Source organism: Apteryx mantelli, chromosome 13 (assembly GCF_036417845.1).
Source record: "Apteryx mantelli isolate bAptMan1 chromosome 13, bAptMan1.hap1, whole genome shotgun sequence".
Lineage (NCBI taxonomy): Eukaryota > Metazoa > Chordata > Aves > Apterygiformes > Apterygidae > Apteryx > Apteryx mantelli.
The window spans coordinates 11492096-11513967 of NC_089990.1; the positions used below are offsets into that span (position 1 = coordinate 11492096).

At 43.3% G+C, this 21872-nt stretch overlaps 1 long non-coding RNA gene across 1 annotated transcript; it reads left to right on the forward strand.

Moving 5' to 3' along the window:
- Positions 1-13027: 13027 nt before the first annotated feature.
- On the forward strand, positions 13028-16078 carry LOC106487575 (uncharacterized). The gene is made up of 3 exons (XR_001293091.2): positions 13028-14082; positions 14691-14819; positions 16005-16078. It is a non-coding gene; the product is annotated as an uncharacterized lncRNA (long non-coding RNA).
- Positions 16079-21872: the final 5794 nt, after the last annotated feature.

Sequence of the window (21872 nt, forward strand, 5' to 3'; positions counted from 1 at the left end):
AATGGAGGCAAACTGACATAGCTAAACATGGAATCTTTTTTTTTAAGAGTTTCTGGAACATCTGAATGCAATTATCAGTACCTTATGATTTTTAGAATGATTTATTAGACGTTCAGTCTTTTCTATAATTGGTTATACTTATTTTGAGGAAGCAAGGCCTGAAGATATGCCGCGCTCTTGTTCTCATTCTGTGGCTTCAGTGAGCTTTGGATCAAGCTGTAAGAATACATTATGAGCACCATGACTGAGGACATCCTCCAAGTAGGGAGAAAACAGACAACTCTACATCCCGATGTATCTTTTGCTCATAAATATAAATGAGATAGCTAGAAAAGAACAAAAATCTGTTTTTTTTCCTTTCAAAAGAATTTTTTTAGCTCTGCCTGCATAATGGAAGATGTGGCATTCAAAAATATCCTAGAATGTGGAATGAACCTCAAAACATGCTATGCATCCAGATAATACTGTAAAAAATGAGAAGAGAATATATGCAGAGTGTAATAGTAATTTGCATCTCTGTAACACTTCTCTCCAGATTCTCAAATTCCCTAATGCCTGTAAAATACTTTAAGTTGTCCATGTCAGTGAGCTGGAAATTATCATTATCTTGATGTACTTGTGAGTAAAGCAAGACATGAAGATGTAATGCAATTTATAAAATGTCCTAGACACTGTGTGGCAGAGCAAAGAACATAATTTCTATCTACTGATTCCAGGGTTCATGCTCTAGTAACAAGACTATTTTAATAACCACACTAATAAGGTATAAGGTATATAAGTTATGTCTATGTGCACAAGCTAATATATTCTAAATTTGTTTTCGTTATCACACTGCTTGTGTGATTATGTTGGTAGAATAGGATAATAGGTTTATGATTGTATGTGAAGAAGAATCCTAAACAATTGGCACAAACTACTGTTCTGAGTAGATTTCTAAATGTTTAAATGTATTGACAAGCAATTTTGCTTCCCTTTCAGAATAGCTAAAAACCAAGTTTTCTGTGGACACAAGAGGTATTGAATTCTGGTTCCCATAGAACTTGAATCAGCATCATTTGAGTACCTTCAGTCTGTGTTATATTCCCAAAATTTTTTTTCTAGGCTGATCTGTTGCACCCTATTGATATTTGAACTTTACTGATTTTCACATCTTCCTATTCACTGCAATGTCTTAGGATTAATTACAAGCCTCAGTCAGGACAATTGCTTTATCTAACCAGACAGATTAATCTACATGTTAGCAGGGAGGAAAGTAGCCTATGCTGTTTTTCTCACTATATTATTGACACTTCCAGTTTCCTTATCTGTGCCATTTGTCAATAGCTGTATTTTTAAAAGAACCTGAAAAATTTACTAAACTAAATTTTGTTATCACCTCTGATTCTGTCTTACTCAAGCAGATGATTTAGACCAATTAGTTAAGTGGTCAAATTTAATCCTCAAACAATGAATTTTTGAGTAACTCATAAAACAGAGACCTATGGTGTGCAGTGCAGATAAAGTAATTGAGAAGCAACCATTGTCATAATAGTATAAAGAGAAATGAAAGAAGTAGTTCTGAGTGGCAAAATAGTAGCTATAGTTTGAGGGATTTGAAGCATTTCTTATATCTTTAGACATTTGCAATCTGGCCCCCTACTTGTGCTGACTATTTTTTTAATTAATGAGCTATTTATATATTGAAGTGCAGGATTGTTCAATGTGCAAAACAGGGATTGCTATGTGCTGGTAATCCACACTGGCTTGTGTGATGCCTTCTCTGATTCGCTGAACCATGAATTCCTGCTACAACACTAACTGCTATTTTTAATTTTTTGTAGCAACTACTAGTATGAACAAACCAAAATTCACTTGCAGCATCAATGATGAGAGTTTCAGGATGCAAAGAGAAAACTGATGGAATGGTTCGCTCTTTCTTCTTTAAATATTTAACATTATCTAAAATGGTTTGATCAGTGCAGTACAATCCCATATAGGAATATCTCATTTATGTGAGAATAGCAGATACTTAATCACTGTTTAAAGAAGTACTTTCCCCTCAATACATGAATATAATGATTTCCTTAATTGTCCTTCTCTCTATGTGAAGGTCTTCGTGGAATTCAAATTCCTCAGAGACCTTTGAGGAAGGTATTTAAGGAGACAACACGATTTCTGTCATGGATTCACTCAGCAGCAAAATAATCCTATGTGTGTCTTCTGGTGTGCCAGAAGAATAGCTAACTGGAAGTAAGGGAGATGACAGAAATCCCTTGTTCATGTTTAGATCTCGGAGATCTTCACATGGGAATTTCCTTCCACATTTGGCTCTGGAGGGCCAGTATTTCAGGGGAAGTGAAAGGAAAATTGCTATGACCTTTTCCATGAACTTACTCTGACTTTTGTGGAATCAGAAGTCGCTACTGTGATTCAAAGGAAAACTTTGTCCCCAGACTTCATAGAAAAATCAGAAATTCTCTGCACAAGAGACTGAAATGACATGCTGTAGCAAAAGGTCAATGAGCACAATGCAGTCTGACTTCTGGACTTGAAATTTTAAGAGTTCCTGTAACAGAAAAAGAGAGGACAAAACATAATCTTTTATTCCATCATAGCTGTAAACAAGCCAAAGGGGAATTCTGAAACATCTTTGGGTTTTGCAAGGTTGAACTAAAAAGGATTTGACATTTTCAGATATTCTGCTACTGTTCCTTCATGGTAGATGTAAAAACTTATCTTGAAAAGTGGGCAACAGTTGACACAAATATTGAGGAATCTGCTTCAAACTAATAAAGTTTGGATTGTGTGCTTAATGTATTAATTAAAAAGGAAACATAGGAAGTAAATAATGTGAATCCACTAGAACAATCGGTTTCAGAGAACATTGTGCTAATGACGTGTAAGGTGAGCCTAGCTCTGCCCGCCACTGCAGTCCTCCTTGATGCTTTATGGTCCTCCTTGAGGACACTGTTAACAATTTTAAAGAATGCTTAATAAAAATGCTCTTTAGGTCAAAAACTCATCCTATGCAACTGGAGAAAAAAACAATGTGTTTCTTTATCTTATGAAGTGCTTGAATACGTTCTGTTCACAGATTTGAAAAAGGTTCTTGAGAACCATAAAGCAATTCTCTCCACTCTTTAAAAGAAAAAAACAAACAAACAAAAAGTGGTAACAAATTACTGGGTATAAAAACAAAGTTTCTTTATACTGCAAAGTACCCAATTCCCCTTCAGACCTTATTCTGAGCTGTTCTACTGATTTATTTGGAGCTTGCTCAGACTGGATGGATTCTGACAGGCCCTAACTGGCAGGGTAAGGACCTCTCTTATATGCTGAAATTCTTCATTTTCTTCAAGATAGCAAAGTAATAAATTAATTACTAGAGACTTAATTTTTGTTTACAGTTTATTTTATTTGATAAATCTGGAACAGTATGGAAGAATAACAAAGTAAATGTTTGCTCTAACATTTTGTTAAATTTTGCTTAACTCAGAACTTAGCTTATATGACTAATATTTAGTTATTAAAAACAAATTGCAGTAACTTTTTTCACTCTCCTTTGAACAGATTTTTTTTGCTCTCCTTTGACCCAACCCACCAAAATCAGTGTTTCTGTTTAACTGATATGGTCACGTAGTTTGAAACACTCTTAACTGTGGATGTTGTTGGCATCTGTCAACATACTTGTTGTTTTCTGAGTGGATATGTTACATTTGAGTGGTTAATTTCTGACCAAAATGGTTTGGACAGAATATTGTGTTATGCTTCAGCTTTGATATAAAGCTGTTTGGGTCTGGGGAGCTTCGGAATGGGGGGGGGCATTCCTATTTTGACTTTTCATTTATTCAGAAAAAACATTTTCTTTTATCTTGATTTAACATAATACCAGTCATATCAAAAGAAAGATTTAAAAAATGCCATATCTCATCAAACCAAAGAACTACCTTGTCTCCAGTAGTGGTCAGTTGCAAATATTTTATGACAGTTCATAAAAAAAGATGGGAAAGCACAGCAGGATCCTTCTCCCCATATTTGTCCTATTTGTCCTACCCAGGCATGGTTTAGAGAGGTCTTAAGGAAAGGTCCGTTTTCTCATATTTACTAATCACTGATTGAATTTTGAACTTATATACATTTTGGACTTTATACCGTCCAGTCAATTCCATAAGTCCATAATTCAGCTGCATTCACGATGCTTTTATAACCAATACTTCAGGTCTGAAATAGGAATGGATTCTCCTAATTAATATGTTCTTCTGAGTAGATGTTTTGAATTTCAGTAAATAAAATCTTTATTATGGGAACTCTGGTGATATATTCTGGAAATGTCTGTGTCTGAAAAAGTGAAAAAGGAAGTTTTTATTGAATTGGATCTTTTTAATCCAATGTGGGCCTCACTGACGGTCAAGTGGGCTTGATTATTTTTTTTTCCCCTGATGAAGCATATAAACAATATAACCAATATAAACAGAAAAAGTATTTTCAAAGCAATGGATCAACTCAATGACACTTGAAGTCATTTAGGTAGTTAAAACATTATAAAATTTGTAAACAATTATTTAAATAACTAAGTACATCTCAATGTTTTTAAGTGGGTCTATTATTAGCTATAGGAAATAGGTCTTTGTAAAAAATTGATGTAATGGAAAATATTTTTCATTTATCATGTAACTAGTTTTGAACACTGAGGATAGAAAAGATAGAAACAAACAGACAGAAAAATCCTGCTAATTCAGGAATAACATAGACTCCAAAACATCACTAATTTTAACTTTTCTGCTAGAAACAAATCAGTAAAAGATCAGCTGCTTTATCAAAATAGTAAATGTCCAACTAGTCTGATTTGTTTTGGACAAAACAGCCTACCATAATATCTCTGTAATAGCTTACCTTCTTATTTTCAAACTAATGATTTAAATGCACATAATTATTCTGATATATACTAGAACTAAGAATTTGTGTATTCCTGCAGAATTAAGGTCTAAATTCTCCCAGGTTTCATCCCATTCCCATTGTGAAAGATCCAGATCCAAAAAGCTATCAACTTTAGGATTTATAATGATAGTTTAACACCAGGCAAAATAAATTCAGTCCCCCCAAATCTGAAGAAATTTGCAGCTAGGTATGCTTCAGTCCCATGTCAGATCAGAAGTCATTGAAACGAACAGACACTGACCTTGGTCAGAACCTGACTTCTCAATTTCATTGCAAGTGACAAAACAGAAAATTTCATGGATTTCAGTTACCATAAACCCAGTCTTTCCTAAGCTTAGTATCAATTAAATATACTGCCTTCAGCTTAGAAATAAGGCTTTAGTGATAAAGAAGAAGATTTTAAATGAGTAAACAATTAACCTCTATACAGAATATTTATTGTCTGTTGTGGAAGTTTAGAGCAGAGAACTTTTTCCACTCAGAAAGATTCGCCTCAGCCACGCAAAAAGAAAATAATTACATACCAGGTGTTTTGTGAAACCAGGTGCACCTGATTTTATGCGAGTCACTGACTGCCAGACTGAGTGCTTTAAGATTTCACCAACACATACATCTGGGGGAGGTGGGGCAGCCTTCTCAGTTCAACTACCCCAAAACTGCTTTTAAGGTAAGTGTAAATAGTATGCCATGTCTCATAAAGAAACTATAGGGTGTGTAGCTGGTTAGAAGAGTAAATAAGGAAAAATTTGCACTGTTTTGTACTTAAAATATTTTATGTATACTGATAATATTAATGTCTTTATTTCTTTCATCTTATAGTACAAATATGTTGTGAATAATCCTAGAAAGGGATTTGGCCTTAGATGTCAGCAGAGATACTGTGTCTCTTATGTTTAAAAATCCAGTATCTTAAAATCCCAGTTCCTCAAATACAGCTCAACAAGACAGTTTAAAGGGGCTACGTAGCAGAACAGATGATGTTAATCCTCAGCAGTTATTCTGCACAATCTTCTAAAAGCAGCATTGTGAGAGCCCATATTCTTTGTGTCTTACTGATTTCCAGCACCATTTCAGTTTGCAAAATACTTCTCTTTCGCTGCAGGCTCTCACAGTTATGCTGTTTCTTGTCATTTTAAACAGAATAGGCCAAATGACAAACTCACACACGCTTTCGTCTCTCCGTTGTCTTCAGAAGGGGTCCTCAAGAGCACTAGTGAGAACTTGTTTCCAGGGACTGAGCAATGTTTATATCACATCCACACTGAGTTACTTAGAAATTAAAATAACACAGGGTGCAAATCAGTGGCTATTGCTGACCACCCCCAATCACTGGTTTAAAAGATTTTTCCCCTGAGGCAGTGGGGTTGATCGCATATCCTGTACCAAAATAGCAATTGCAGGATACTGTTTCTTGTTCTACAGTATCACTTTTTAATTACTGATAAATTGAGAAGTCGGGGAAAAAACTATCTGTGATCTTATGCCTGGTTGTGGATTGTAGAACTGTGGCTGGAAGAAACTTAATTGCCCTACTAAGAGTCCTCTACATCAGTTTTCTTATAATGAACCTATCGGAAAGCTTTCACAGAGTCATATATTTCAAGTTATACTTCAGAGGAGGAGGGGAAAAAATGGAGACAGTGATGCTAATTATAAAAATGGGTGAAGACTAACTTGAAGAAAAGGATTATTTGATTTCCACAGTAAAGGGATCTATTTGCTAATGAGAAGCATATCATTAGTAGAAGTTTTCCACTCGCTTCATTTGTAAAATAAAAAATAACAATTTATTCAGCACAAACATTTTCTTTTATCTTGATATTCAAAAGACCTCTTGCCAAAGTAAAAATGACACTTGACATTCATCTCAAAGCAAATGCAAAGATGAAATAGAATAAAAACAGGGACATACTCAACTAGAATAAAAGAAATCCAAATACTCAATTAAAAAAAAGTAATTTGAAGCTAATTAGTCTCAGGCCTAACATATTCACTTTACTTTTGCAAAGAGTTCAGCCTAAGCTACCATATCATATGTATAAAAGTAGTCATTCATGCTTGACATCAGAATTATCAATTTATAGTATACAGCACCATTTTTCACTGGTGACTTAGTCTTTCTAAATCCATTATAACACAAGGGACTTGGGCACTTAAGTAATTTAGTAAATTAGATACCGAGAAGGATTCTCCAGAGCATCAAGCTTGCTGGAGGCCAGGTGTAGACAGAAAGAGTTTATTACTTGATTGAGGTTTGCCAGGTGACAGCACCGTAACAAAGAAATTGTTGGCTGGATTGACCCATCTACCTTCTGGTCTTTGTTTGTTGCCAAAAATAATGGGAGAACCTGGCCCAGTAACTGTAATGTAGCAGTTACTCGCACTCCATCTTCTTGGTAGGCAGATGTTCCATTAATTAAATTTTTCTGCAGTAATTCATCACAGAATATTTAAGTCATGGGGCTTGCGGTTTGGATTTCACCAATGTAAATGTCTAGGGTTGCAGGCTTTTTTTAAAGCTAACACTTCAGATTATTTTGCCAGAAAAAGGCATGAATGGGCGCTTCTGTACGTTGTGTAGCTAAGCGTGGATGATGCTGGGCATAGCAGCGTGCTCTGACACCCAACCAACAAGGAAGGGGAAACAACTTTATGTCTGCGCTCAGTCTGGTGCTGCTCCATTACAGTGACGAACACCATGAATAACCTTGGTATGCACCATGGATAGAGACGGTTCAGTTGGTGATTGTGTCCACAGAGCTGGGCCAAAGAGAGGGACATCTTATGGTCCTCATGTCTCGTATGCCCACGTCAGAGAGAGGAGGAAAGGCAAATGGCCAGCACAGACCCTGCCCTGGAAAAGAGAAGAGAAGAGGCCATGCTTTCTGAGAACAATGTCTGTGTATATCTATATTATTTGCTGCTTCTTCTGACATCTTGTGCACAGCTGTTGCCAGAGGAACAGCATTTGAAGATCTTGGCTTGTGACTTCACTAGCACCTTTGAGGAATTTTGTTTTGCTTGGGATGGGAGCTATCTTTTTGTTTGCTTACACCTGATAACATGTATTTGGGGTTTTTTTTTTTCAATATTTCATTAACTCCAGAGATAAACACCAACCAAAAAATCAAAATGAAATCAAATGAGATTTAAAAAAATACATATATCCTGGTATTTGGAGTCAAATGACAACCCCTCCGACAAGTCTTTGGAAACATCATGATACTGAGATCATGAACATGAATATGTTCATCTTCCTCTCAGCTTCACTGTTTTACTGTATTCACAGGAACCAGCCTATACAATAAGGCTTAATTAACTTCATCATACCTGATTTATATAAAAATATCAATTAAGTTCTTAATAATTTTATCTTTTATCTAGTCTTAGGTTTTATTATTACATAGTTTTGTTTGCTTCAAACAGAAGAATTACTGCTTAGAAAAAGTTTATCAACTGTTGGTCTGAATGCTTTTTCTTCAGGGCTGATTTCAGTAATTTGAAAAGAATATTTAGAAAGATGGGTTATGACATGATTTTCAACCATGAAGTTTAACTGTGGTGAAGAACAGTGCTTTATCTAAGACCCTTACCCTAATTTTTTCCATCTAAGTAAATAAAATAGTTTTTCAAGATATTTAGAGCTGAGTTAATTCTGGGAAATGCTTACATTCAAGGACAAGCATTACCAGTGACAGTTGCTAATAGATTTAAAAAAAAAAAAATCTAATGGTATATAAAATTGGTTATTCCAAGTCAGTAGTGACGGGATTGTTATATTCTGTAACATATGTACGGCCTCCGTAGCCTCTCTAGGCTATTTTCATGATTGCTTATACTTAGGAGATGTCTTCTGTACTGTTCAAGCACTTCAAGCCACCAAAAACCACCAAAGATCTATTAGCTAAATTCAGAGCTGGAACCAACTGTACTGTTATGCCATAATCTTAATTACATTCTGCTTATACTACATGAGTTTGTAGGAGTTTTTTTAAAAGATCTTACTCTCCAGCTGTGTTTTACTCTTTAAATGTGATATTAAATCTTTTCTGTTCTAATCTGCTTTTGCATTTAAATTTCTAGATATTTTTCTACAATTTAAAAATTTGAAATAGGTTATTTGCCGGCACTGAAATGTAAAACTTAATTGCTTGTCTGGGGGAAAAAAAACAAAAGGATGAGATTAAGATGAAATCGTATGACAGATTTCATTTGTAGCTAACATTTCAGAAAGGAAGTAGCATAAACAGAGCTTGTTTGCATCATTCTTCAGCAGACAGGTACAGTTAATCTTTCTAAACATTACTCATTTTTCCAGTGGCTTTTTTATGTCTTTTCTCCTTTTGTCCAGACTGAAGTAACCTAATTCATTTAAACACAAAAGTGGCACCCAGGAATGATGATGCCACGTCTCTGTTTCCCAGCTTGCACAATGAAGTGCCCCTGTTGTCCGAGCACTCGACCTCGCGTCACCGCAGGAAAGCCCCCAGGAGCCTGGTGTGTTGAGCCCTTGGCTGCCTCCATTGCTTTCTGAGACTATTCATGCAAAGTGCTTGGGACTCTTTAAAATTAAATCCAAATTTGGGATTCAGCAATGATGTCTGAGTTTCTGTTAGGCTATACCTGGAGCTTCGCAGAAACCAAGGCTTCTGCTCCAACTCCTGAATCTCTCGGGTCTCTTTGATGTTTCCCGTCGTTATTGTTTGATGGGAACCATGAAGCTTCTTCTCTGTGAGATGTTTCAATGGGGACGGAAGAGAGATTGTCTAAGCAATGATGATACAGTTGATTACGCTACTTGTGAAATTCCTGCTGGCTTTTTAACGCTTCTTTATGTATATTTGACTCTTTCATTCTGCCTCTCTCTCTCCGGAGAATGCCTGGGCACAGGAGAGGTGTTGCTGCTGTGGAGAAACACCCGTGCTCAGGAAAGGTAAGACCCAATCTTTTCAAAAATACAGTAATGGGGCAAGAGACCTCCATCAAAGGAGTGTTAGGCCGTTCTGGGCAGGCGGTGCCCATCTGGGTTTTAGGTCCCTGCAGCAGTCAGGAATTGTCAGAAAGGACGTTTGGACCTAATAGGACAGATGTATAATTCCTTTAGCTGCAGGAGGAAATGTAGCGCAGTGTTAATATGTGATGGTAACATGTCTGGGGCATGGTGGTTTTTGCCTGCTTTGCTCACAATTGTTATGTTCTTTCAAAAAGGCTGGTCAGGTGGAAACCTCCAGAGGGAGGAGAGGTTGCTCCTGCTCCTGGGGGAGCTCTGGGACAAGCTCCAGGGAGAGAAAAAGGAAGAGACTGCAGGTGTGGGCAGGCAGGAGAGGCCAGTGAGAGTGGGGAGCCTGCTCCTGCTGCGAGCGAGACCGCATGAGGCGCCGGGGAGGGCAGCCGGCTGCGCGAGGGACACGAGGGACGTCCTGGTGACAGCTGTTGTGTTGGCCACGGCCAAGTCGGGAGCAGGAACCACCCAGGGTGTAGCAGGCATCAAGGGTGCCGCGTATCAGCCCCTGCTATGTGTGCGTGCTTTCCTGGCCTCATTGATTTTTCTGTGTTTTAAAATTTACCATCCTAGTTTATTTTCTAAGATGACTTTTATTGTTACTCAATTTGGACTAAATGTGGTTGAGTCTTTCTTGGGGGACGATTTATAAACAGATCTGCCTCTAAGTCTCCCATTTCTAGTAGGACTGAAACCTGCAAATCATAAACATGCTGTCCTGTGTGCATTGCTAAATATGCATGGACTTCAGATTGACTTTGTTAAACAGGTACTGTAGAAAGAAATCACGGGCTAGTTAGGAGAGCTATTGAAACTGCGCTCTAAATCTGTCATTTCTAATAGTAAAGTCTTTTTTGGAAATTGAGAATAAAAACTTTAATTTTCTCAAAGGCCAAATTTAGTCTAAAGTGGAGAAGTTAAAAAACAGGAGGAAAAAAATCCATGTGATTCAGAAAGATTGTAGAACAACCATGAGAAAAGTAATATGATGCTGTCGTATCTGCACAGAAGTGTGTTATTTTAAGAAAAGGAGATAGATGTCATGCACTCCATTATATTTTCACAATAACGTAATACATATGACTGAAAATACTGCAAAGAAAGAAGAATAATTTTGCAGAAGTGTTTTCAGGAACTCCCTTGGCTTCACAAGTTAGGATTTTGCTGTAATAAGTGATAATGCAAAATACACTATCCTGTAGCAGCAGTTCTTCCAGACCACTTCCACAGAGAACTTAATAGGATTTTCAAACTCTTTCATGTCCAAAAACAATGCTTGAAGTCCAAGATATTTACTTAGGGGGCTTATGAAATATGTGTAAAAAATACCCCCTAAACCTTACTAGCATCATATCCCCAAGTGCCAGATACTTTCTCATACTGTAATCTTCATTAATTCACTTTAAATGGTATTAAGGATTACGGTGTGACTCCAAAAAATATATGTTTGGTGATGCTTAAAATTTTATACAAATGATATAACTCCTCAAAAATGTTACCTTATCCGTCATGGCTTCTCATACCAGATACGTTCACTCTCACTTGTCTGTCCACAGGGGAGTCTTTCAAATATGCAGAATATAGTGAATGCAAGCAACACTAAAGAGCTTTTTCTATTAAAATATGATATTCAGCTGACTAAAAGGTAAATCCATCAAATTATTCTCTTCAGCTGCTCAAATACATAATCTTTTAACTAAGGCACTGAAATATTAAGACATATTCTAACAGGAGTTCATCCTTAAAGGACAGTACATTTAAAATCACTCTAGATTGACTCAGAAAAGTGTCTCAATCTTTTCCAATAATTTGTAGATAAACGTGTTGGAGGAGGTGTAGGCCAGCGAATCCTCCCAGTGGAAGACTAGGCAGTAGGATGTTGCTGGCACCATCAAAACAGCCCGGAGATGATTAAATGGACTGAAACACATCCGAAAGGTGCTGCTGGCTGATCCAATCTGAGCAGTATGTGCCGGTTTTTTACTTCCTTTGGTAATAATTGTTTTTATTAATTTATTGTTAATCGTAAATGCTTTTAAGTGGTTGTACTTGAGGTGGCAGCAAGGTTTCTTCGGTATGCTTACACCGCCATCTAGAGGGTGCAGTTCTCCCCCCACCCCAGTCAGTACGCCATACACAAAGGTTGTGTTAGGAGGCATTTATTCTTGCTATTTCGGTTGTGGACAGCAGAATAATAAGTCAATAAAAGGTATGGGCAGTTTAAGAAAACAGTGTGACCTTGAGAGATACCAAATACTAGAAGCTACATTTTCTGAAGCTGGTGAACAGATACTCAACATCATATCTTAATAACTCAGTATCAGGGCAGCTTGCTTCCCTGGCCCAGGTGCTGATGCAGAAGGCAATAACGTGTTGGTCAACTCTGTAAATGGGAGCATTTGAGAAGAATATTCCTTTCTCCCCACAAAATGGTTTCTAGATGGTGTTAGAGTTTAGCGTTCATTCTGAAAGGCTTGAGTCCTCCCAAGTTAATCTATTTTGTCTGCCTTTGCCAGACTTAACAAGGTGGTCAGCTACAAGACTTGCTAGGACCGATAACTTGAGAGAGATTTAGATAATCACTCCAACTATTTTAAGCCTAAGTATTTTGTTCTCTTCTCCGATCTGCTTGGATTCAAGTCTTATCCAGTATACAATTTAGCAATAAACTATATAATATATCTAAAATACAGTTATATAAAAAATTAATTATAGAAAATAAGAGATACTGGTTAGATATACTAAACTGCAAGAAAATGTGAGTATATATGCATATTTATAATGCAATAAAATATGTTCAGGACTCCAGTAATTTTTAAAAAGAAATAAGAGAATCTATTTTGTAGCTAAGGCAGACTTGTATCATTATGCATGGACATATGCATTCCCCACCAATATCCTCAGAAGGTATTCAGATATCAGGCACTTGAAAATGACTTCTTTCATTTCTCTGAAATCAATAAGAAAAAATTTTTAAGGGAACACTAGTTTCTCATTTAATGTATATGAAGTAATAATATTATTGAAATATGCAGTGAACATTCTATGAATTTTCTTAGGAATAAAGTAATTTCTTAACCCTTCTACTGGCTGGAAGTCTAGCCTAGATATTTTAAAATAATTTTCAGTTCACAAATACTGTTAAAGGCCTATATGTATATTTTTATGTAAAGGTTTTGCTTGTTTTCCAGGCTTGTATGATTTTTTTTTTTTTTTAATGGAATCCACAGAATGTTGCATAAAGGTAAGCACCAATATAAAACTCAAAATTTTAACACACAGTACTCTGGCTTCCATATTATCTCTTTGCTGAGGCTATTATTCCTGCATGCTTTACTTTTTGGTAAGTCATAGTCCAATATCATATTTATCTCTGACAGGATTACTCTTGGTAAAAATGGTACAGCTAGGAAGATGGAAACCTTAAACAACCTGCTTGCCTGGGTTTAATTGTAAGGTTCTCCATTAAAGATTGAGAATGTTACAGTATTTTAAAACAGTAGACAAACTTTTACATTGTCCGTTCTTGCTATGAGTTCTATCAGACAAATGCTGTTTCTCCCAATGTCCTTTAAAAGTACTTGATTATTAGTAGTGTTCACATTAGATGGTGCAGGAAAAGACCTTTAAGAAAGCCTTTAATCTGGGCAAAAATTGGTTGAGGATAAATACTTTAAGGAGTACGAATGAACTGAAACTTTTTCATAATCTGAATTAAGTTTCTGGAAGGAAGCAGTAGAAGAAATTATATCTTTTCAGCTATGACATTAATAGATTTGAATTTTAATCAGAATTGCTTTCCATTTCTCATCCAATTCATCTCAGATTAAAAAAAGACAAGAAACAAATCCTGCTTATTTTGGTTACAATTTGGTATTGTGTGACAGAGGAACATTTGTCAATGGCAGGGCTTTAAATAGCATATATGTGTGTGTGTGTGTGTATGTATGTATGTAGGTAGGTATACCTTCTCTAGTTCCTCTCTTTTCTTCCTTAAACAAACCTCACAAATTGGAGGTGACATGAAATTTTCAAAGTATCCAACGGCTGTGACGGATGAAAGAGCAGTGCCTGTCCACCCTCCCACTGCAAGAAGCCCTGCGTGCCAGCCAGGCAGCGCTGCCCGACGTGCAGCTGTGTACAACCAAGCAGTGCGCGGACACGTGAGTCCTGCAAAGACCAAAACCCTCCATGAGCCCCCTCTTGGTGTTCATTATACGGTGCTCTGCAACTAGGAATGGGGGGGATTTTAACCAAGTGCAAAGTGTAAATATGGGTAAAAGAGCCTTACTGGAAGACATAAAGTTGTTCGAAGCGAAGCAGCAGTGTGCTGCCTCCTTTGCGAGGGCTCGGCAGTCGCGAGGCAGAGGTGCCCTAGCTCCGTGGTTCTCCCCTCTGATCCCATGCAACAATTTTTTCCAGTTCTTTCTTTGAGGCTAGCTTACTTCGGTAATTGATCTTCTTCCCCCTCTCGCTCACATTTCTTTCCTTCTCTCCTTCTGCCTTGTTTAAGGTGACTTGAATTATTCAGTGACAGCTGTTCATCTCATTATTTGTTTTGCTTTAGGTTCACTCTTAGGTCGCTTGTACTAGCTTTTGCTCATACCAACGAGAGGCTAGCTGGCCCACAGCAGAATGAGTGTGTTTTTAGAAAGCACAATTATCTGAATTTTTGCCACGTGATCTAGTACTTGTATTTCTGAGTTTTACTTGAGGATTTAAACTTACTTTTCTTGTAAAAGTTGAGGCTTATTTTTTTCATGTTTTGCAGTTTCATTCATTTAGTGATCTGTAGGACTTCAGGAAATGGCACAGAAATCAATTCCTATCATGTTCAGCAAACCACATGAGCACATTCATATGCAGACAAACAAGAAAATGAACAAAGAAGATGAAAAAGGTACAGTTTATCTATTAATTTGTTTATCTATTCATTTGCAATAATGGCTTTCTTGTATAGTTGATGCTTTCTTCTACTACTTTTTAGTTTAAATGGCCCTTCAATTTAAAAAGTTTGAGAAATACTGTCTTCATATATTCCAAGGTTTAAAAATATATTATCCCTTTCACAATAATAATCACATGAGGAAATTATGTACGTTACAGTTTTGAGGCATAAAACTTTGTTTTGTATTTCTTCTGAAATTAAGGATGATCATTTGTTCTCACAAAATCTGCATTGAGATTTTTGTCTCAGCTAGAAAATAATTGCAGGAATCACCCAACTGTTAATATATTAAGTTATATAATATCATTCTTATATTGATTAGTCCTTAATACTGTTGTGAGGTGTACAGTAATTGACTCCATGCATTGGAAGTTCATGCATAATTGCTTGTTTCCTTTACCATACCCTTAACGTTGACTTCTGATTTTATTTGTTCCTGTTACCCAAACATCCCAAACCCATGATCACTTACTAGACTATTTTCTTGAATCAGCATTATCATTAAATTCTATGAGAATGCAGCCGCTTCAAAAGAATTATGTGTATAAATCTCAGGAAGAATTTATCATTGGAAAAAGCAATTCAAAACTGTGTTGAAAACACAGTAAAAAATGGAAGCAGATTTGTAGCAGTTTTCTAATTTGTATACCTGTTTCTTGCTTTGATCCTGCTACTTTAAGGAAGTTTGAGAGGATCCAGGATCATAGCAAGTCAGCCTTAATTATCAATAACTGTGCATTTTCTAGTTTTGCCAGTTGGCAGCTGACTTCTGCGAACCAGCTAAGAAATTCTGTGATGAAGGAAAAACAATTTTGCCCATACATGTTTTTTTCCATATATAAGCTATTAATGAAAAATAGACAGCGTGCAACGTGAAAACGTTGAAATCAGAATTTACTTACGGTAAAGCTTACAGTATCTGTATTAACAGATAATCATTTCTCTAAGACAAGGAGGCAGCGCTCCAGGCTCAGCTCGGACACCAGCGCCGTGCTGCTGGGGTCATGGGCAACTCCCCAGTCCCATCTCCCTGCCACCATCCCACCGGCCCGGGAGGCTCCTGCCAGCCGCTGGGGCTGGCTCCCCGAGGAAGAGCTGTGGGATGGGTAGAGTGACGCTGTTTTATTTCCTTGGTAGCATGTCCTGCGCTGCGGCAGCATTAGCAGAAAGTCAGCGAGATGGTCCGGACCTGCGCCCAGCCCCACCGTCCATCATGCCGGGGACCTGAGGCTGCAACCAGCCAAAAACGGTGAGATGATTGATGTTTGGGACACAGAGTCTCTTTATTAATAAACCAAGCTCCAGCAACCCGCACCCGGGTGATTTTTAAGGATACAAAACTGCAAGAGGAGCAGCGACCTTCACCAGAGCCATGGGGCAAAAGGAGATGCATGGGGGCAAAGAAAACCAAGACGGGGCTTTTTGCCCTTGCTCACTTCCCTTAGCTTCCTTTTTAAAGGAGAGGGGCATGGGCAGCAAATCAGCGAGGCAATGAAGGCTTGGCAGGGGCAAAGCTCTCCAGCTTTTTTGTCCCCACACACTTCAGGCTTTTTTCTGGAGGGAAGGCGGTGGGGACCGAGGAGCCAATGGGGGCAGTTTCTCGGGCAAAACCCAACACGACTGGCTCCTCGGTCCCCACCCCTTTTGACAAAATAGCCTGAGTGAGTGAGTGAGTTGTGTGGGGGCAAAAAAGCTTTTCTTTTTTTGTCCCCACACAACTCACTCACTTAGGCTAGGGAGCATCGGGGTCTGCCCCCCTCGCTCGGCTGCTCTGGTTGGGCCAGGGCCTGCCCCGCGCCCCCTTCTCCACTTAAAGGGAGGCTTTAAAGTCCCTCAAAGACTTTTAAAGCCTCGCTTTAAGTGGAGAAGGGGGCGCGGGGCAGGCCCTGGCCGAGCGAGGGGGGCAGACCCCGACGCTCCCTAGCCTGAGTTGTGTGGGGACAAAAAAAGAAAAGCTTTTTTGCCCCCACACAACTCACTCACTTAGGCTATTTTGCCAAGAGGGGTGGGGACGAAGGAGCCAATGGGGGGAGTTTCTGGGGCAAAACCCAACATGACCGGCTCCTCCGTCCCCAGCCCTCTTGGCAAAACGGCCTAGACTTGTGTGGGGGCAAAAAATCCTTTCTCTTTTTTTGTCCCCACACAACTCTAGGCTATTTTCCCATGAGGGCTGGGGGCCCAAGGAGCCAGTCGTGTTGGGTTTTGCCCCAGAAGCACCCCCAGCCCAGCAGGTTGTGTGGGGGCAAAAGCATCCTGCAGGGTTTCTACCCCCAACGCCCCTGGGCTCTGCAGCAACCGCTGCTCCCTCGCCTCCTGCCACAAACGGGCTGGGGCTGCCCGTGGCCATGCTGCCTCCTGCCCTGTCCCGCGGAACCGCTACGCGAGGGGCTCGGAAGAGGTGCGGGAAGGAGCACATGGCAAGGAGAAGCAGCAGCGCCTGCCAGCAGGAGCACTTACCCACGGCAAGGAAAGGAGAGCTGCAGCGAGATGGCCGCTGCCGGCCCCTTTGAGCACCGGCAGCTCAGCCACAACGAGCCCTTCCTGACGCGGGAGCAGCCAGGGATGCGGTGGAGGTTGGAGGGGAGGCCTATTTCTGCGAGCTGTTAGCAGGAGGCTAGATAAACCATGTATTGAATAAACCGAACATCACCTTGTCTCAGTTGTGGATCGCTCCAACTTTTATTTCCAAGAGCAGCACCACCCCAGCACAGCGCCACTGTGCCCACTTCCCGCTCAGCTCTCGCTGCGGCACAGCCGCCCAGCAAGCGCAGGCCCCCTTCCCGACGCGCCAGCGCCTCGAGGAGCACACGAAGGCGAAATCAAGTCCCTGCTCCTTCGCCGGGCTCTCTGGAATATAAGATCACTTACTCTTTGCCGCTCTTGCTTCTGAAACAGTGCTGCCAGCCGGCTGGTGGAGCAGTGAAAGAGCAGTTATTCTCAGCAACAAGCACCTAGGAAAAGAAAACGTTTATTTTGATAGAGAAATAGCAGGACGAGAAACTACAGGCACTTCCCCTCTGTTAACAATACAGCTCAAACACCCCAGTTTTTTTCCCCAAGCAGAGGCAGGCATGCAGTGCTGCAGACCACGTCTGTGCCCCCCGACCAGCTCCAGCACCCACAACCCAAACCCCAGCCCCAGCCGAGCCCAGGGCTTCCCTTCCCCGCACCGCCAGCGTCGCTATTGCCAGCCCCACAGCAAACCCGCGGCTGCACAGTGTACCCCAGACAGCCAGTCCCAGTGCTTCAGCCAGCTCACAGCATCACCAAAAAACACAGGGTATTGATGGCAAATTCCCCCGCCAGCCCCCGCAAGCGCAGATGTTGTTGTCGCCCACACTGTCACGAAGGGGCTGCCAAACAAGCCCAGGGGCTCGGGGAATGGACAGCAGCAGGCATTTCCCCGAGGGCTGGCCCACTTTGCATCTCGCCTTTACCTCTGTGTCTTTGAGCCAGGCAGCCTTTCTCATGGGGGCAGCACGGCCAGCTGCTGCAATGCAGCACCCTGCACCCATCGCATGGACCCAAAAATGCCTCCCCCACTCCGCAACCACCTTGATCATCAGGGCCTTGCTCCTGGGGGTCCCTGTGCCCCAGCAGGCAGCAAGGGCCACGGCAGATTTGGGGGCACCCGGGGAGCTCCCCCCAAGAGCCCGGCTTGCAGCATGGAGATGCTTCGCATGGCCACGCAGACAGCTGGCGCCAAACCCCTCCCAGGAGCGCCGGCTGCACGCCCCAGCTGCCCCCACTCATGGACCATTTCCCCCCGTGCCCAGCCAGGCTTCCCTCAGTTGGCTTAAGAGCCTGAGCCAGCATTTCATCTTCTAACACTGCCAGTTTTGCAGGGAACTGCGGCCCCAGGTGTATCAATATACTGCCCAGCCTGGCAGAGATGATGGCATGAAACAGAAAAAACATAAAAGGCCTGTTGCAAAGGAAACATTTGCCTCTTCCTTAACTCTCAAGTCACGGCTAGCGTTTCAAGGCAGCAGCCCATGGAAAGAGAAGGGCGCAGGCACAGAAAACCCAGCTGCAAGGAGGCTGGCATTTCTCTAGCAAGGTTGGACTGACATTGGCAGAGGGGAATCTCACACCAGTAGGCACCAAACTCCTACCTTAGCCACATGCTCTGGCGGCTGGTCACCGTCACTGACACCAGAGGACTTTGGGGCCCAGGACATTCCTCCTCTGCAGTCTGCTAAAGCCGAAATCGAGGTGCTCCCAGATCCAGGAGTTTTCTCCCATCTCAGTCCCACGAAGGCATCCACTGCTGTTCCCATCACCATGGTCTCTGTATTGCAGAAAGTCAGACACACAAGTGCATAGGGATTAACCCGCACAGAGTCCTGCCCACGCGGGTGCCCACCAAGCCCCACCAGCGCCCACCGCACCGTGGGCACCAAGAACCCCGTCCTGGTCCTCCTCGCCATGGGCACGACCGACGGTCACCAGCGCAAAGACAGCCCTGCAACCCCCCAGCCCAGCCCCTGGGGACTGCAAGAGGCAAAGGGGATCCCCCAGGCTCCCGGCAGCAGCCCCAGGGGCTGGGATGTGCACCAAGTTTGCTCTGGCTCCCCAGGGACGGACCCGGCACCTGGTTTCCCTTTCCTTTCCCCGGGGACGGACCCGGCACCTGGTTTCCCTTTCCTTTCTCTGAGGAGCCACGCTCCAGAGATGGCCGGGGCACACAGCAGTGCCAGCACCGCAACTCCCCTCGTGCCGCTGGGCGTCCGCCTGGTGCCCACCCCAGCCATCAAACCCAGCAACGCGCAGGATGGAGCTGGGAGGGACTCAGCACTCATAGTGGGCTGGGAAAGGCCATGGATGGGAGCCTGAAGCTGCTGGGGTCCATCACGGCCTCTCCTGCCCAAATCAGAGGGGAACAGCCACCATGCCCCACACTGCACACAGCAGCCGTCAGTTCCCCTGGCCCAGACATTCCCCCACTTACCCCCACCAGCACTACAGGCTCCTTCACAGCTTCCCCCGCCACAGGAGGAGAAGGGCAGGAGAGTGTCGTGAACCACGACTGGGCATAACAGGAGCCACACGTCTGCCCCAGGCACTGCCCAACCCAGCACGCAGGGCCCGAGCCCTTCACAGCAGAGCCCTCGCTGCAGTCGCGCTGTCGGCGGCGGCTCCAACCACCGCAGACCACGTGCTCCCAGTGCCGAGGAGCAACGGGCTGCATGGCACATCGGGAGGGCTCAGCCCTGTTCCCTGGTGGGGTGGCACATATGTAGATATACATGTCTATTTATATATTTATGACATATTTTATATGTCTATTTATATATATATATATATATATATATATATATAAAAACAATTTGTCAAAAGATTTTGGCTTATTGGCTGAGAGTCCGTTACCTGGTATTTCACGTCTGCAAGTGTCCATGCTCTCCGCTGCTGCAGTCGGGAGCTCACCCAGCGGCAAACTCGCCGGCTCGGGCTGCGGTGAGCCCCCGCCTCGCCGGCAGCCGCTCCGGGGCAGCGAGCCCTGGCGAAGAGGGGCCCCGGGGTCCCTGCGGAGGCTGCGCGCCCCACCGCGCCCCGGGACTCGGCCGCAGGCTCCGGCTCCGGCTTCCAATGCCGCGGGGCGCGGCCGCGGGGCCCCCGCGAGGGCGCAGAGCACCCACGCGGTGGGGGTGGGGGGTCCCAAACTCCGCCAGCGACCCCTGCCCACGAGGGGCAAAGCAACCCAGCTCCCCTCTGTGCTTCCTCAGCCCGGAGTCAAAAGCCCCGTGTCAGCACGTTTGCTCGCAAAGTGCCTGGAAACCCCGGCCACGTCCCGCCCGGCCCCGGCCCGCAGCGGTTCCTGCGGGGCTCCCCCAGCTGCTTCCCGAAACGCGGCCGCAGGGCCCGGGCGGCGCCTTGCCCCGCACCCAGCTCTGCCAGGCTCTGCTGCCTTTCGGACACTGCTTTGCAAAAAGAAGGAAAATGGCTCTTACCTCCGGCCCCGCCCGGCTCGGTGCGTCGCGGCTGCGCGGAGCCCGGCCCGGCCCGGCCGCTGCGCGGTTCCCCTCGGCCGAAGCCGGGTGCTGGGGGGCGCCGGGGAGCAGGGCGGCCCGCGGGGCCCCTGCGCGATCCCGGGCTCTCCTCTTCCCCACCGCCCCTGGAAAGTTAAAGCACAAACTTTTTCAGATCGTCATGTTTCATCACTAGAAAAAAGGGCCAAAGTTAGTTTGGGGGGTTGTTGGACCGAAGGGAAAGTACTCGCCGAGTGAAAGACACCAAGCACGAGCCCCATACCTCCACGGGAAGCCTCTCGCCCTCTGAGGAGGCCTGCTGGTTTCTTGGCAGTCGACAGAATAATTGCAACATCAGGCTGATGCTCACTTCATTCACAAGGCCAAAGCCCCAAGTCAGGCCCCGCTACGTTGCCCCTGCCTGCTTCACTCCTGAGTCTGCCCTGACCCCCTCCCACAAGGGAGGCAGCAAAGGGGTGAGAAGTTTGAATGCATCAGCCCCCAAAGAAGCAAACAGCAGCAGAGACCATGAAGGAGGGCTGAGGAGCTGGTGTCCTATGGAGGGTCAGTGCAGGGAAGCATTTCCAGCCAGGAGCAGCCCTCTTGGTCACAGTGGCTGCTCGTCACCCTTTGCACCCGGCTGCTGCCTGGTGCCCAGTGGCCCCTCTTCACTGGCTGTCCCCGATCCTTTCCCACTCACCCTCGGGACTGAGCTGGAAGAGGGCAAGGGCAGTGGCAGCTGGGCACGAGGGGACACCGGAGTCCTTCTCCACCCCAGGTCCTTCCTGTGGGGCTGGAAGTCACAGCGTGGAGGGAGCCTGCGCTGACCCTTGGCCCTTTGAATCGTGATGTCCAAGCAGAGGGGCACAGCCCCACAGGCCCTTCTCCGACCAGGCAGGCAGGTGCGGGGAGGTCTCTGGGATGGGGGGTTTTCCTCGCATGGAGGTCTCTGCAGGCTCCCAACACTCATGCTACACAGCATGCATCAAGGGGCTTCCTTCAACCAGCTCTTTCAGCTCCAGAAACACTTGCCAGC